Genomic DNA, 14,560 nt, shown 5'->3' on the forward strand with positions numbered 1-14,560 from the left:
TGCAGGGTGAATCAATCTCTTTTCTATTCATGAGGCATTGATCCTTTTCTGATACCAGATCCTTTGCATATGGCTTCAGTCTGATGTTTACAACAAAGGAAGTCACTGGAGAAGTGGTGGAAAAGATCTCAATGCTGGTATTGTGATGACTACACTGAGAGGCATCCCAGGGCTCCTTGTGAGGAGGGGTAGCTGGAGAAAGTCATGCGAGTGAAAAACCAGAGAAACACCCGTGGGGCTATTGTTCTGGTGTGACTGTGGTCCTTCTTGTCAAGACATGCCCAGAAAGTGATGCTGGAGGCAGATATCTCAATAACAAGGGAACTGACTCCTGTTGCCCTTCAACATGGTCTCTTAACTCCAGAGATTGCTGGAAAAACTGACCCAGAATTATGGAGTTTGGTGGCACTCTAGACTGATGTCATTTAAGTCTAGAGCTGCCTGTCTTCCAATGCCAAGGAAGCAAATAATCCTTGAACCCTTGAACCCTGCCTGATGTTAAGCGTTAGGCCTCTTTGGGATTTTCTCTTACAGTAGATCTCCATACATGAATCCTAAATTTGAGCAGGTTTTAACGTTGCTTGTGCCTGAAGTGAAATTTCATTTCCCATCTTTTCTAGTGGTATTAATTTTTGGATGAGGGCTGACTAAGAGGCAGGAAAGTGGCAGCCTGTGGACCCCTCCCCATGGCCCCCTCCCCACTTCCCAGGGCAGGAGGAAGAGGCACTTGGCAGCCCTTTCCCAGGCTGACCTCCTCTCATCCCTGGACCCCACCAGCCCCACCTGGCCTGCAGGTGCCCAGGGCTCACCTTGAAGGGCCCCCAATAAATAAAGGTTATTCTTTTATAAATTGTATCAAATGTAACACTAAGATGTGAGGCTATCTGTTTCCTGCTCAGACAGAGAACTCACAAATGGTAATCAACAAAGTTCTTTTGAAATGTTAAAAAGGATAGGAACATCTCAAGGTTGCGAGAAAAACAAGATAATGTAGTGCCGGAAGTAAGGAAGTTGTTACAATAAGTCTTTTGGATGTAAAAGTTCAAATAAGATCTTTTAGAAATGTAAATGACATCAAAGACTAAGGTTTTTTTAGGAGTAACATGTATCAAGAAGAGAAAGTATAAATGCTTGGTTTGAAACTTGTTCAGCGCGCTCTTTGAACCCAATCCAAATTGGGAAGGGTCTAAGAGGCCGCGTTTGCAAACGCTTTTTTATTTTCAATTTCTTTTCAATAAATTTTTGCCTTTGTTAACCAGACTTGTCTTTGAGTTGTGAGCATCAAATTTTGGGCTTTTAAATCTCACAGCCCCCTCCCCACTTCCCAGGGCAGGAGGAAAAGGCACCTGGCTGCCCCACGGGAGACTTGGCAGCCCTGGCTGACCTCCTTCCCCCTGGACCCCACCAGCCCCACCTGGCCTGCAGGTGGCCAGGGCTCACCTTGGAGGGCCCCCACTCCCACTTTCTGACAGCACCTGAGCTGCCCAGACCGGATGGGGTGAGGGGCTCCCCCTGCCTCCCTCTCCCCAGCACCCCTCCCTCCCTGCCCTCACCAGGATGGGGGGACCCCCTGCAGCCCCCCTGGCCCTGCAGGATGCCTGTGTGCCCCCCCCCACACACACAGCACAACCACCTGCAAAACTCTCCAAATTCAGCCCCTTGGAGGCCGCTTGGCCGGCAAGGATGAAGCCAGGCGCAGTGAGGCCGGCAGCCTCAGCCAGCTGGGTGTGAAGGTTGTCCGAAAGGCCACAGGTGAAGCTGACCCAGAGATCCTGGCCAGGTTGCTCAGAAGTGGTTGCCATTGCCTCTTTCCCAGGGCTCTGAGAGAGTGGCTGGCCCAGAGTCTCCTGGCTGGCTTGGTGCCTGAGGCAGCACTGGAACTCAGGGTCCTCTGGTATTGAATAACCACTGCACCAAACTGACTCTGGGGATACCCACACCACCCGCTTAACCCAGTCACTTCCCCAATGGCTGCCTTCACATTTTGCACAGGTTCGCCTGGTGCGCCAGTTGCGTCCCTATCTGGACCGAGACGCCCTACGCACAGTCACTCATGCGCTTGTGACCTCCCGTTTGGACTACTGTAACGCTCTCTACATGGGGCTGCCCTTGAAGACCACTCGGAGGCTTCAACTGGTGCAGAATGCGGCCGCGCGAGTTGTAATGGGGGTTTCCCGATACTCCCATGTAACACCTCTACTCCGCGAGCTGCATTGGCTTCCGGTTGCCCTCCGGGTGAAATTCAAGGTGCTGGTTATTACCTATAAAGCCCTACATGGCCTGGGTCCGGGTTATTTGAGGGAACACCTGCTGCCGGCATCAAACGCCCTTCGCCCAGTGCGCTCCCACAGGGAGGGTCTGCTCAGGGTTCCGCCGGTGAGAGATTGCCGGCGGGTGACACCCAGGGATAGGGCCTTCTCAGTGGGAGCGCCTGCCCTCTGGAACCAGCTGCCGGTGGAGCTGAGAACTGCCCCCGACCTCCGATCATTCCGCCGGGGCCTGAAGACCTGGCTCTTTGAGCTCTCGGGCCCAGGCTGAGGAGAAATTTTTAATTGGGGTTTTAATTGTGTACAGGGTCAATTTAATATTTTTTAATATGGTTTTAACTTTTGTATGTTGGATTTTTTAATTCCCTGTAAACCGCCCTGAGTCCTCAGGGAAAGGGCGGTATACAAATGCAACTAAATAAATAAAATAAATAAATTTGCAACTTTTAACAAAGGTTGGTTTTCCAAGGTTGAATCTGTTGGTTGATGAATCCGTGAATTATGGGAACTTTGAAGTACATTAATTCATGGGAGAGATGCTGAACAATAGTATGTACAGCCAGTCCTCGACTTAACAACAGTTCATTTAGTGACTGTTCAAAGTTACAACTGTACTCAAAAATATGACTTACAATGTTTTTCACAGTTATGACCTTTGCAGCATCCCCATATGGTCACGTGATCAACATTCAGATGCCTGGCAACTGACTCATGTTTATGATGGTTGCTGTGCCCCGGGGGTTAGGGTTTGTCACAGGATCCCTTTTTGCGACCTTCTGACAAGCAAAGTCGATGGGAAAGTCAGATTCACTGAACAACCGGGTTACTAACTTATCAGCTTCAGTAATTAACTTAATGACTGGTAATAAAGATTGTAAAATGGGGCAAAACTCACTTGAAAGATGTTTCATTTAACAACAGAAATTTGGGCTGAATTGTGGTCATAAGTCGAGGACTACCTGTATTGGGGAGACTTTTCTTCTCACAAGGACCACCTTCACACAACCTACTTGACCAGGCTAGGGTCCTCGCAGAGGTCCACGTGGAGCCTGCTAAGAGCCTGTAACAAACCAGGAATGACAACAGCCTCCCCTCCTCCTCTCCTCTGGGACAAACTCAGAAATTGGGGAGGGCCCATTTCCGACCGAGGAGGGGCTTCCTCCTCCTCTCTGGGCATAACCCGGCTTCGGGGAGACTTGGCTGTGAGCATCCTGGAGGACAGAGAGAGTCTAACTGGCATGGAAAAGCAACACATGTGCTAAGCACATTGATTTGTGCTTCTTAGATTGTAAGCTGCCCTGAGTCTTCGGAGAAGGGCGGGATATCAATGGGAATAAAAAAAAACAACACAGCTTGAACTTGGAGCCTCCCAGGATCAGGTCTCCAGGCCCTGAGAGCAGAATCTGAGGGATGTTCAAGTGGGAGAACTTTCCAGTTGTGGAACTGGGATATGGGCCACCCTCTGTTCCTCACTGCCAGGATGGACCTGCCTGTCCCTTCAGTTCTCCCCTCTCCCTCAGCCCCTCCCCCCAGTTCTCCCTTCCAGGCTGTAGGAGCACAGCAGCCCCCCCCCCGAGAAAGAAATATTTTGAGGAATATTAAAAGGCAGAATATTATATACACATACATTCTGTGCCCTTATCTATATGTCATAAATCACATTATCCAATTAGTTTTACATATGTGCTCACTGTGTGACAAACCACAATCCCTGAGTGGGGCAGGACCTTGACGTGGTTGTGGGGGTTGTCTGCTCCAAGGAAGATGAGGGCTATGTCAGAGGTTCAACCTGGATGAGTCTCCTTGGAGGAGTCGGACAAAGAGTGTCTCTGTTGTGATTCAGCATCAGCCTGTGGTTCTGGGAGCTGGGTCAGAAGATTCTGAAGAGGAGGAGGAGGAGGGGTTTGGAGAGCCTTTGATGTCAGAGGGAGGTTCTGATGCACAGCAGGACTCTCAGGACCTCCCATCTTGTTCCTCCTCAGACTCAGCCATGTGAGCATGAGGGATTGGAAGAAGACAATCCACAGCTGGCTCTGTTCAGGGACACTAGGAGCTGGAAGCAATCTAGCAGAGCAGAACAAAGGAAGGCAATGAAGCAACTCGGGAGAAGGCAATGAGAAGCCACGCCTTGGGACTGCTGATAAAAGGGGAATGTGTGTGAGGTGCTGGTTGCTGAAGGAAACCGTTTCAAGATCTTCTGCTAGAGTCCTGGTCTGTTATTCTTGTTTAACTCTTGTTTAACCTTTTGGTTTTAGTCTTCTTTGAACTTTTCATTTAACTTTTGTTTGAACTCTTTGTAAATAAATTTGGTTGGGTTTTTTCCAGCCTGTTGATTATAAAAAGGGGTTGTCTCTGACATTCAAACAGGGCCAGTCATAGGCTGGAACAGAACAGTTTGCCTTCAGCCTCCCACCCCTTATTATTATAATAGATGGATTAGTAAATTAAGTAATCAAGCAGGGGAGATAGTACATCAAAATGAAGGAAAAAATGGGTGATGTATGAATTCTATAAAAATCTTTATAAAGAGGATGAAATGATCACTGAGGAAAGAATATCACAATATCTTATGAAAGCAGACTTACCGAAGGTTTCAGAAGAATTTCAAAATATACTAAATAAAGATATAACAGTCCAGGAAATTATGGAAGCCATTAAAAAACAAAAAAGTAATAAAACACCTAGCCCTGATGGATTACCGTCTGAAATATATAAAAACCTTCAAGAACTTTTGGTCCCAACCTTATTGGATTTATTCAATGAGGTACTAAACACAGCAAAAACTCCAAACTCATGGAAAGAAGCAATCATCTCACTAATCCCTAAAGAAAACTCTGATTTGACCTGCATTAAAAATTATAGGCCCATTTCTTTACTGAACATGGATTACAAGATTTTCACGACTAAAAATATATTTAGCTGAATTTTTCCATACTGACCAAAACAGCTTCTTGCCTAAAAGACAAATTAGACATAATGTCAGGATCATACTAGACATCTTAGAATATTATGAATTACACAGCGAAAAACAAGTGGCATTAATTTTTGTTGATGCTCAGAAAGCGTTTGATAATGTCAAATGGAATTTTATTTTGACTCAGCTCAAACATATGGAATTCGGGGGGAAATTTATAAATATGTTTAAAGCAATCTATTCCAAACAAGAGGCAAAAATGGAGAATTAACAAATAGCATTCAAATACAAAAAGGTACGAGACAAGACTGTCCACTATCTCCTTTATTATTCATTCTTTCTTTAGAAGCACTCACAAGAATAATCTGAAAAGATAAGCTGATTAAAGGATTAGAAATCAGAAATGAGACATTTAAATTACAGGCTTATGCAGACGATTTAGTTTTCATTCTGGAAGACCCCTTAGAATCTGGAACAAGATTATTACAGGTGCTGAAAAATTATGGAGATGTTGCGGGATTGAAAATTAATAAAGAAAAAAACTAAAATGTTAGTTAAAAATATGTCCAATTTACAAGAAACTGAGCTAGTAGAAAAAATTAATATTCAGACGTCCAACAGAGTAAGGTACTTGGGGATCCAACTGTCGTCAAGATGTATTACACTCAAAAGAGAAAATTATGACAAGTTAATGGACCAAATTACAGCAGACCTAGATAGATGGAAAAACTTGCAGCTCTCCTTTATGGGGAGAATAGCGACAATCAAGATGAATATACTTCCCAAATCACTCTTTTTATTCCAATGTGTACCAATTAAATTAGGTAAAGATTTTTTTTTTGAAAATTTAAAAAGAATTACATCCAAATTTATCTAGCAAGGTAGAAAACCAAGAATCAAGTTAAAATTATTACAGGATGCAAAGGAAAGAGGAGGGCTTGGCCTCCCGAATTGGGAAAAATATTATCAAGCAGCAATAGCGTTATGGATAAAGGATTGGATACACTTAAGGAACAGAAGACTACTAGCATTAGAAGTTCATGACATGCAAATTGGGTGGCATACTATAATGTGGGACAGAAAATGTAAGGCTCATCGGTACTTCCAGAATCATCAAATTAGACGGGCACTATTAGACGTGTAGGGATGCGGTGGCTCACAGGGTTAGGATGCTGAGCTTGTTGATCATAAGATGTTGAACCCCGAGTGCCACATAGCAGAGTGAGCGCCTGTTACTTGTCCCAGCTTCTGCCAACCTAGCAGTTCGAAAGCACGTAAAAATGCAAGTAGAAAAATAGGGACCACTACGGTGGGAAGGTAACAGCGTTCTGTGCCCCTTTGGCATCTAGTCATGCTGGCCACATGACCATGGAGACGTCCTCAGACAAACGCTGGCTCTTCGGCTTTGAAACGGAGATGAGCACCAGCCCCTAGAGTTGGAAATGACTAGCACACATGTGCGGGGGAACCTTTACCTTTACCTTTTAATAGACGTGTGGATAAAAATTAAAAAATTTGATTATATGGAAATCCCCAATTGGCTATCCATATTAGAGATTTTCATGCACCCCAAATTCATAAATTTAGGAAGTGTAATTACATATAAAGATCTCTTGTGCATGTTTATAGTAAAAAATTCTTTCATTTGTTTTTTACATTCTTCCACATTTTCCTCATATCTAAACAAATTTTCATTTAACCTCCAAGATCTTCTGTCTCCCTTCCCCTGGTCCAATTCCATCCATACTGGACTATGATCTGATAAAGTTCTTGGACATATCGTAATCTTCTTAACCCTAGAAAAAAATCATTAGTAATTAGTACAAAATCAATCCTAGAAAAAGATTGATGTCTATCAGAAAAAAAGTAAAATCCCTTTCTTCCACGTTTCGTTCTCTCCAAACATCTCTCAGTTCCAAATCGTCTTTCATATCAAAAAAGGATTTAGGCAATCTAGCATGATTTGGAGTACTTTTAAAAGGTCCTTTTTTATCTTTCTGTGTGTCCAACACTCCATTCCAGTCTCCCATTAAAATACACGATTTATAATCCCACTGAGTTATTTTATTGTGTAAAAGTTTGTAAAATTCTCCTTGCTGTTGATTGGGTTCATATATTCCAATTAAAAGTATTTTCTTCCCTTCTATTAAAAGTTCAATTATAATATATCTTCCTTGTTTATCTGCTTCAATTAGGTTAGCTGTTAAATCCTTCTTCACATACGTAAATAACTACTCCGTTTTTCTTGTCTGGAGCAAATGCAGCAAATTGTATACCCAATCTGGAATTTATCAAATATTTTTGATCTGATACACGAATATGCGTTTCCTGCAAACATGTAACATCATTTTTAAATTAAACTCTCTTTTGCAGAGAGTTTAGACCATTAACATTCCATGTTAGAAACTTTGTCGCCATCTTTTGCGACTTGAAGCTTTCGGAGCATATCTTGCAAATCCATATGTATCTGTCTCTTTGGTCTCGCTCCTCCCACTGCTTCATTATTAGTAGAATCTTGAGCTGTGATTTTAAGATACTGCTTCTGTTGTTCTTATTGTTGTTGTTCCTTTCGTCTGGTTGCAGCCCATGTCATTCTTTGACCCCTTGATTCTTCTGGTGGTGCCAGGGGCTGCGCAATTTCCAAAGTTTGCTGTACTGCTTTTACAATCAACGAGGTGATTTCTTCACCTTGCTGTATGCCTTCCATTTGTGCCTTTCGCGCTCCTTCTTCCTACCCTCTTTTGAATTCTGGGGGTGGCGATGAACCTGCTTTCAGTACATTACAATAAAAATCTCGTGCCTTCAGAACTATATTAAGATGATTTCTTATTAGCACCTATATCAGGACACAACTGAAAGATATGTAAATATAATGCTGACGATTGAAAGACAGTTTACTAAAAAATTTACAGATGTTATATTTATTAATTTTATTTATTAATTTTATTTGTATACCGCCCTTCTCCCGAAGGACTCAGGGCGGTGAACAGGGCAATACATGTTAAAAGACAAAATACAAAAATTAAAAGAGATTAAACAAAATGCCCACAACTCTTACAATAGGTTAAAACATATTAAAAGTAATAAAAACCCAACCCCATCCCATCAGGCCAGGCCAGCTTGTTCGAAGAGATACGTCTTTAGATCGTGCCGGAATGAGCGCAGATCGGGCGCCATCTGGAGCTCAACCGGAAGACGGTTCCATAAATCCGGCGCACCCACAGAGAACGCCCTCCCCCTGGGGGCCACCAGTCGGCATTCTTTGACCGGTGGCACCCTGAGGAGGCCCTCTCTGTGGGAGCGTACTGGGCGGAGGGAAGTTGATGCCGGCCGCAGGTGCTCCCCAAGGTATTCCGGACCCATGCCATGTAGGGCTTTGTAGGTCAATACCAGAACCTTGAACCTCACCCGGAAGACAACTGGAAGCCAATACAGCTCGCGGAGCAGAGGTGTAACATGGGAGTATCGGGAAACTCCCAGCACAACTCTCGCGGCTGCATTCTGTACCAGTTGGAGCCTCCGAGTGGTCTTCAAGGGCAGCCCCATGTAGAGAGCATTGCAGTAGTCCAGACGGGAGGTCACGAGCGCATGAGTAACCGTATGTAAGGCATCCCGGTCTAAATAGGGCCGCAACTGGCGCACCAGGCGAACCTGGGCAAAGCCCCCCCCCAGTCACAGCTACTATATGGTCTTCTAAAGAAAGCTGTGAATCTAGGAGGACTCCCAAGTTGCGAGCCCTATCTACGGGGGGTAATAACTCACCCCCCATAGAAAGAGATGGGATATCCTGAATATCCCGAGATGCCGGTACGCACAGCCACTCAGTCTTGTCAGGGTTGAGTCGAAGCCTGTTCCTCCCCATCCAGACCCGAACCGCCTCCAGGCAGCGGGACATCACATCGAGGGCATCAGTGGGGTGGTTTGGGGTCGAAATAAAAAGCTGGGTATCATCAGTATCCAAAACCACGAATGACCTTACCCAGCGGTTTCATGTAGATGTTAAACAGGAGAGGCGAGAGGACCGACCCCTGAGGAACTCCACAAGCGAGAGGCCTCGAGGTCGACCTCTGCCCCCCTGCCAACACCAACTGTGAATGTCCCAGGAGATAGGAGGAGAACCACTGAAAAACTGTGCCTCCCACTCCCAATCCCCTGAGACGCCGCAGCAAGATACCATGGTTGATGGTATCGAAAGCCACTGAGAGGTCTAATAGGACTAGGACAGAGGAATATCCCCTGTCCCGGGCCCTCCAGAGATCATTCACCAGAGCGACCAATCCCGTCTCCGTGCTGTACCCGGGCCTGAAGCCCGATTGGTACGGGTCTAGATAATCCGCTTCATCCAGAACCAGAGGGAGCTGATGCACCACCACGCTCTCAACAACCTTCGCAAGAAAGCGAAGGTTGGAGACCGGACGAAAGTTATTTAACACAGCTGGGTCCAAGGCAGGCTTCTTGAGGAGAGGTCTCACCACCGCCTCCTTCAAGGCGGCGGGGAAACTACCCTCACTCAAAGATGCAGATATAACCGCCTGGAACCAGCCCCGTGTCCCCTCCCGAGCCGCATAAACCAGCCAGGAAGGGCACGGATCCAATAAACATGTGGTGGAGCTCAGCCTCCCCATAATCCTGTCCACTTCCTCCGGTGTCACAGGATCGAGCTCATCCCAGATAACATCGACAAAACCACCCATGTCCCAATCGTCAGACTCTGCCCAGTCGGAGTCCAAACCGGTCCGAATCCGAGCGATTTTGTCCGACAGATGTTGACTAAACTCCTCGGCACGACCCTGCAAGGGTTCCTCCCTTACCTCCTGATTAAGGAGGGAGCGGGTCACCCTAAACAGGGCGGCCGGGCAATTATCTGCGGACGCGATAAGGGTAGCAAAGTGGTTAGACCTCGCCACCCTTATCGCTGCGAGATAAGACCTAATACAGGTTCTTAGTCACAATTGGTCGGATTCGGATCGGCTGGACCTCCAACGGCTCTTTAGGCCCTGTCTCCGACACTTCATCTCCCGGAGCTCCGCGGAAAACCATGGAGCCCGCTGGGATCTGCACCGGGTCAGGGGCCGCAAGGGTACAACTCGGTCAAGTGCCTCCATGGCTGCCCTTTCCCAGGCTTCCATTAAGGCATCCGCCGAGCTGTGAGCAAAGGAGGCAGGTGGGGACCCCAGAGCTGCCTGGAACCTTTCGGGTCCATTAAGCACCTGGGGCGGAACCATCTAGTTGGCTCAACACACCCACGGTGGGGAGTGGCAAAACGGAAGACCAGCCGCAGGAGATGATGATCGGTCCATGACAGGGGCATAACAATTGGGGAGCCCCCACCAAGATCATCTAACCACCATCCAGATAGAAAAACCAAATCCAGGGTGTGGCCTCCCACATGAGTCGGTCCATGAATTACTTGCATCAGGTCCATGGCCGTCATGGAAGCCATGAACTCCCGAGCTAACTCAGATGATCCTCCCAGGGATGGTAGATTGAAGTCACCCAAAACCATGAGTTTGGGGAACTCAATCACCAGCCCCGAGAGGATATCGAGAAGCTCAGGCAGGGCTGCTGCTGCACGACTAGGCGAAAGGTACACCAGCAGCAAGCCCAACTGCGCCCTAGGACCACACCTCAGTAAGAGAGATTCACACCAGACTATCTGGAGAACGGTGGCCTCCTGTGGACATAAGGTCTCCCTCATAACCACAGCCACTCCCCCACCCCTACCCTGAGTCCGAGGCCGGTGTAGCACCCGGAAGCCTGGTGGACAAAGATCAACCAGGGGGATACCACCCTCTGGGCCCATATGTACAGTTTGTTATACTCTGTCCTGTCATAGAATGTATTTTAAGTTTTTGTTATTTCTTTCTGTAACATAAGGTTATACTAATAGTAATGTTGTAGCTAGGGAAGTTGAATCATGTCCACTTTTGTTTTTAAATGTACATTTAATAAAATTTTCTAAAAAATAGTTTCTTTAACACTTCTCTGACCAGTTTTATGCGATCAGTCATATTTGTATGCGATCTTGTCATCAAGATACACCAGAACCCCTTTGTATAAATCTTCATGTAGGACCTCATTAATCAACTGCATAAATACGTCTGAGGCCCCCTGCAGTCCAAATTTCATGACTTTGAATTGGTAGCTTCCCAAGGGGCAGTTGAAGGCCGTTTTCCACTCATCCCCCTCCTTTATCCTCACCTGGTAACATGCTTCTCTCAGGTCTAACTTGGTGAAGATACTCCCCTTCACCATGTGGGTTAGTAACTCTTTCAGGAGGGGGAGAGGGTATTTATTTTCCACACTCACAGCGTTTAGGCCCTTATAGTCCACACAGAGATGTAGATACCCAACTTTTTCTCTTTGTACAACACAGGGGCTCCCACAGTAGACTTGGCTCGTTCGATGAATCCCCTCGCTAGGTTTGTATCCACATATCGCTGCATCTCCTCCATTTCAAGGGGGGACATAGTGTACATTCTTGGTCTGGGGAGTTTGGCCCCTGGTAACAGTTCAATGGAACAATCATTGGGCCGGTGAGGAGGCAAGGTATCACATTCTTTCTCACTAAACGCCTCCGCTAGCTCCCAGTACTCACTGGGGATGAGCGGCTCGTCTGGTGGCCGTTAGGTAGCCATGTGCGCTCACTCATTGGGTGGGCTAAAATCCCCTGTAACATCTGTTGAATCAATGGGGGGATTGGGCCCTATGGGTAGTCTCACAGTTCTCAACCCTTTCTCCCACCAGATAAACGGTTTCCATTTGTCCAACCAGGCTAATCCTAGAATCACAGCCTCAGTCATTTTTGGAGCCACCAGGAAGCGAATAAATTCCCAGTGCTCACCTATTTCTAGGCGTAGGGGCTCCGTTAATTGCGTGACTAAAGTCCCTCCCATCAGGGAGCCATCACCTTGCTCGAACCTCACAGGTTTGGAGAACAATTTTGCTCGTATGCACAGTTTCATGGCAAATGGCAAGCTAATGATGCATCGGGAACATCCAGAATGAACTAGCACCTTTAAATCTACCTGCATACCCAACCTAGGGATTATGAGCTTGGCAGGTAACAAGAAAGGTGGGATGTGTCGGCTCACCATAGGGTCATTCTCTCCTTGGTCGTCGCTATCGAAAGAGGATAGAAAGGGGTTGGGTTCAGCCTGAGTTCCGGCGTCCTCCTGCGTGGGAGATGTGACCTGGGCAACAGGTTCCTGCATCATCTGGTTGGATATCTCTCCCATTAGCCGCTGTGCATGTTTCTTTCTCACTACTGGTCCTGGTCTGTTCTGCTGTTGGGGGAAGGGGATTGGGCATTTTGCTACTCAATGACCCTGCTGTCTGCATCAGAAACACTTAAATGCCAGACCTGTAGGAGGCCTGGGTCTTTCAGCCATCACAGTAGCTGGAGATTTTCGTGGGGGTGATTGCCATTCAGGTTATTCTGACCTCGACTCGGCTTCAGGGAGGAGAGACTTCTTATAGAAGGTGAGCTAAACATCTAATTTCACCACTGCCTGGTACCATTCATGCAGCTGATCAGGCACAGCTCGGTAGATACGTGCCTTAGAAAGGTGGTCGTCTAACCCTTCTCTAAAAAGATGAATTATGGATTGCTCAGGCCATCTCTCTATCCGACCTGCCATCTTTCGAAGCTCCCGTATGTACTCTAGGGCAGGCCAGCCAGCTTGGTTTATGTTATGGATTTGTTCTTCCGCTTTGAGGGCAATGGATGGGTCCTCAAATCTTTCCATCAGCCCCAGGAGGAAAAGGTGGGGGTCCTGCAATTCAGGGCCCTTCTCTTTATATAAAATTTTCAACCATTCGGATGCTTCTCACTCTAGGCTGGACACAATCACATCAACCATAGCAACTGGGTTTGGGTAGAGGTGATCTCAGCGATTTAATAATAATAATAATAAACCTTTATTGTCAAAGTACAACATGTGTACATTGAGATTAGCTGAGCCTCCCCCTGTGCTCTCTCCCCCCAACACACAGTGACAACAAACCCTCCATCCCACCACACTATGTGAACCAACTACACCACACACCGGCCTCCCAAGTCAACTCTGCATAAGATTATATCCCATTTAAAAGCCTAACAGCCCACGGATAAAAGCTGTTCTTCAGCCTGTTGGTACGGCTGGCTATATTCCTATATCTCCTACCGGATGGTAGGAGAGTAAAGAGATACCGTCCAGGGTGTGAGTCATCCCTGAGAATCTTCCTCACTCTTCCAAGGCAACGAGCCCTGGCGATGTCATCCAGTGGTGTCAGGGGACAGCCCACAATGTCTTGTGCTGTGCTCACTACCCTCTGTAATACTTTCCTATCCGCGGCTGTCAGACCGGCATACCAAACCACAATACCATATGAGAGGACGCTCTCTATGGTAGACCGGTAAAAGAGGGTCATTAGCTGTTGTTCTACCCTGTTCTTCCGCAAGATCCTAAGAAAGTGAAGCCTCTGTTGGGCCTTTCTAGCCACCTGGGTTGTGTTAACTTTCCAGGTCAAGTGAGAGCGTACTTGGTTGAGAAAGAAAATCAGTTTCTCTGGGTCCCCATTGAAGGTTGCTCTGAAGGGTGGGCTCATCATTGGTTGCTGAGGCCCCCATTGCTGCTAGCCCCACCCTGGTTATTGGTTAAATGGTTGCTGGGGTCCCCACTGCTGCTGTTGTGTCTCCAGGTGCTGGTGGCCCCATTCTGGTTGTTGATTGTTGTTGATTGTTGGCTGCCAGGGCCCCCACTGCTGCTGTCCCCACTGGTCCTGCTGTATGTTCAGGGGTTGCACGTTTGGGTCCTGCTGCTGCCACCCCTGCTGTTGTCCTCCCACTAGCTTCTGATCTCCAGGCTTCTGCACCACCCTCAGCTGTTGCAAGGCTTCTATTAGCTGGGGCAAGCTCAGAGATTGTTGGCCTTTCACTTGTGGGGGTTTCGCAACCTCCCATTGCTGCAGAGGCCCCAGGATGGGGTCCTCTGTCTCTATCGGTCTGGAGGGCTTGGCGGAGGACTCCTGGGGCTGGCAGGTAGTCTGGTCTGCAGACAGGATTTTCCACTCACTCAGATTCTCAGTGGTAGATGGTCTGCCAGCTCTCCACCATTCTGCTTTTCGGGGCTCTGGCAGTACAGTCTCACAGTGTGTGTAGTCTCCACTGGAATGGTTCCAGCCTGACAACCAGCTAACCTCTGCTAACAGCTCGGATTCTGCCCCCAAAGGGGAGTCCTGCAAAAATTCATCTTCCCACAGCATACTGTCTCTTAAATCCTCCTCTGCACTGTCGGCAGCTGCCAAGTATTCGTCTCTACCCCAATTCTCTTTGCCCATGATAAAGATTCTCCCCTGAATCTTTGCCAAGTTCTCTCAAAGTCAGAGACAACGGCAG

The sequence above is a fragment of the Vipera berus genome (genome assembly GCF_964194415.1).
Source record: "Vipera berus genome assembly, contig: HAP1_SCAFFOLD_28, whole genome shotgun sequence".
NCBI classification, from domain to species: domain Eukaryota; kingdom Metazoa; phylum Chordata; class Lepidosauria; order Squamata; family Viperidae; genus Vipera; species Vipera berus.